The sequence below is a fragment of the Crocuta crocuta genome, unplaced genomic scaffold, assembly GCF_008692635.1.
Source record: "Crocuta crocuta isolate KB4526 unplaced genomic scaffold, BGI_CrCroc_1.0 scaffold296, whole genome shotgun sequence".
Classification (NCBI taxonomy): domain Eukaryota; kingdom Metazoa; phylum Chordata; class Mammalia; order Carnivora; family Hyaenidae; genus Crocuta; species Crocuta crocuta.
In genome coordinates, this window is record NW_027530504.1 from 846,113 (window position 1) to 849,542 (window position 3,430).

The window sequence follows — 3,430 nt, forward strand, 5'->3', positions numbered from 1 at the left end:
GCGCGGGAGGGGCGGGGGTGGGGCCCTGCAGGTGGCCTGTGACCCCCGCGTCTGTGTCATCTGGGTCACCATGACCCGCAATCTGCCTCCGCCCAGCCCTGTGGCGTGGGGCCGCCAGTGGCTCTGTGACGGGGCCGCGTCCTCCCCCCACGGCCTCCAGCCCCTGCGCCCTCCCTGGTCTCACCCCCCGGCAACACGCACTCTGTAAGCTCCAGGCATACCGGCCCCCTCTCTGTTCCTCCACTGAGCCAAATGCCTTGCCACCTCAGGGCCTTTGCACTTGCTGGCAAATGCCCACTCATCTCCAGACCTCTGCTCAACCATCACTTCTTCAAGGGGGCCTTCTGAGGACTGGGACCCCGACTGAGCCCCAAAGTAACCCTGTGGGGGGGGGGACTGTAGCCTGAGGGGCTCACGTGGGACACAGCGCACACATTTTTGTCTGTGTGTGTTTAGCGCGGAGGAGTGGAAGGCGGTTGGATGTCAGTCCGCTGCCCCAGGGCACCATAAACAGAACGGACCTCGGATCTAGCACCTAGCCCCGGGCATGGATACCGCGGGTACTCAGTAAATCTTTGCGGTACCAAGGAGTTTGTGTGGCCTGCTCGTCCGGGAGCCGGGGTGAGGTCTCTGCAGGTGGCCCCAGGGCTCTGTCCTCAGCACTGTGTCCTCGGTGTTGGCACTCGGGCTTTGAAGGGGCCACCGAAGGCACGGGCGTCATACTCGCAGACACGCTCTGTTGGGAGGGAAGCAGATGCAGCCCTATCGACCAGCCCTGGAACTGGACTGAATCTAGTAATTCTGCTTTAAAGAGAAGAAGGTGGTCGGGCTGGGGAGACCTGGCTGTGTCAGCCACGTGGGGCCCAGGAGCCGGAGATCCTAGTGGACCACAAGCTTTGTGTGACCAAAGGCGTTGATGAGAAGATGTCTCAGAGGTCTCATGCGCCCCCAGGGGATGGAGAGCTCTTCGGTTCAGACTTTCTGGTCCCGCTTTGTGCTCCGCTTCGGGCCCTGCCTGAGGAGAGGGGAAGGAGCCGCCTGGGGTGGGTCCAGAGAAGGTTGGAGACCCCATCCCGGGAGGAGCTGGGGAGACTCAGCTTGGAGGAAGGCAGCCTCATGGAGTCCGGCTGTCGGGCCCAAGTCTGCAGGGCTCCCCGAGGCCAGGAGAGCAGACGGGTTTGAGGCCCAGAGACCGGAGGGGCCGGGTGCCACCGCGAGCAGGTTCTGGCCTCATGAAACCGGAGCTTTCCCTCAGACCAGGGCAAGGCGGACTTCCCTGGGGGGTGAGCTTCCCGTCACGGAAGGGGTGACAGTGCTGATTACCTGTGGGCCTACCGAGTGCTAGTCATTTAAAAATATTTTTTAGGGGCACCTGGGTGGCTCAGTCAGTTGAGCGTCCGACTTCGGCTCAGGTCATCATCTCACGGTTCGTGGGTTCGAGCCCCGCGTCGGGCTCTGTGCTGACTGCCAGCTCGGAGCCTGGAGCCTGTTTCAGTCTGTGACTCCCTCTCTCTCTGACCCTCCCCTGCTCACGCTGTCTCTCTCTCTCTCCCTCCTAGAAATAAATAAAAAAACATTAAAAAAAAAGAATAAACAAAAAACATTTTAAAAAGAAAAATATTTTAACTATATTTGTATTTTGAAACAATCTCAAGTTTCAAGGTCCCGCGCTTCTGATTCAGTGCAATTCGAGAAACGTGTACTGGGCGTGTTGTTATATGCCAGGCACAGTGTGGGCCCTGGGGACACGGCGGTGGACACGACAGACGCCTGCTCCGACGGGGCAGGCGTTTTGCTGGAGGCAGAGGGCAGGCAGGTGTGTGGGCGCTGTCCCCGTCATGCTGAATACTGGACAGGAAGCGCGGTCAGGTAAGCGCACGGAGAAGGCGGGTCGAGGGCACGGCGGGCGATCTGCTGGTGTGTGCTCCCGGGAGGCCTGCGGCAGGTGACATCTGTCAGCAGGGGGTGAAAGGGAGACCACGGGCCACATTAGTATCTGGAGGAGAAGCACTGTAGGCAGAGGGAAGAGCAGACGCAAGGACCCTGCCCTGCTGAGGAGCCGCAAGGAGGCCGGTGAGGGGGATACGCTCGGTTCCATTGAACGCCCACCCTCTCCCAGACTGTAGCCACTGGGGAAACTGAGGCACAGAGAGAGTCACATAACTGGCAAGTGGTGGCTGAGCCAGGATTTCATCCAAAGGATGTGCCTTTAACATAATAATGGTAACAATAACAATAATTGCAGCAACAAAGCTGAAGTGGGCCCGTGTGTGTGTGTATGTGTGTGTGTGTGTCTGTGCGCACGCACACACGCACGTGTGCGTCTGTGAAAGATTGTTGTGCTGGCAATTCCTTATTCCTTGGGGGCTGGAGTGGAGCCAGAAATGGAGGTGATTCCGGGTTTCAGGGTTCAAGGCTGATTAGTGACGGGGTCTTTGGTTCCCAGGCTGGGAAGAGGGGCCGCGGCCAGGAAAGGCGCCCTGCGTGCCGATTGCGCCAGGACCTGATCAGATTGTGCTCATCTGGGCATCTCGACTCCGGGCCTGGCAAGTAGTAGGTGTCCAATAACTTAGGTGAAATGAAAGAAGGTAGGAGCACACCATTCCAGGGAACAGCAAGAGTCACGGGGTGTGTTCAGAGGACGTCCTCTAGAACTCATGACGGGTGAAGCTTCTGGGGACCATAAGCCTCTAGGGGAGGGTGGGATCTGGCCAGAGACAGAGCTGGGAGGAATTCATCCCTGTTTGCAGACGCACGGCGACACCGCGGAAGCTGCAGGTGGGCCTGGAAGTTGGGATGCGGCGCTGGAAGCCTCCAGATGGGCCTGGGTGCTTGCCTGCGAGGGGGGCCGAAGTCCAGGGGCATCACCCCAAGATCTCCAGGGGCTGCAAAGCCCCTTGGGTGCTGTGAGCGCCCTGCCAAGGGGACACTGGGTGAGCTGGCTGTTGGCCGCACCTCCAGGCCCTGCCTGCGGCCGCGCGGGCAGCTGGGGGCCTCGTAAGCACGTTGCCGGAGGCACCGGAGAGCCGCGGACGCGCGGAAGGCTGAGCCCGGCTCCCAGCCCGCAAGGGGACCAGCTTCGTCNCCACTTACTGGCCAGCCGCGGCGGCGTCAAGTGGGCCCGCTTAGCCCCGACAGCTGCCGGGCAAATCCAGTTACGGCCGCAGCCCCGGCAGGGCCCTGGAGCTGGGCGCGGGGCGCAGGCGGCAGGGCACCCGCGACCAACGTGCCCGACACCCCCGGGGCCCGGGGCCCAGGCTCACGGTCTGCACTCCCTTCCCCTCCGCAAGCCTGGCGCCAAAGCCAGCGCTTTCCAGCTCAGACCTGTGATGGCCCGTGGCTTCCCCTCCCACGCTCCCCCCACGTGGCTTCCCCTCCCACGCACCCCCCACGTGGCTTCCCCTCCCACGCACCCCCCTCCTGGCTTCCC

At 61.6% G+C, this 3,430-nt stretch overlaps 1 long non-coding RNA gene across 1 annotated transcript in view; it reads right to left on the reverse strand.

Annotated features, from left to right (window-relative positions):
- Positions 1-1,669: 1,669 nt before the first annotated feature.
- The window catches only part of LOC144233809 (uncharacterized), a 14,922-nt gene continuing 13,161 nt past the window's right edge, over positions 1,670-3,430 (reverse strand). Inside the window, exon 3 of the long non-coding RNA XR_013335764.1 lies at positions 1,670-1,952. This is a non-coding gene — a long non-coding RNA (uncharacterized LOC144233809). The remainder of the gene's footprint in view (positions 1,953-3,430) is intronic.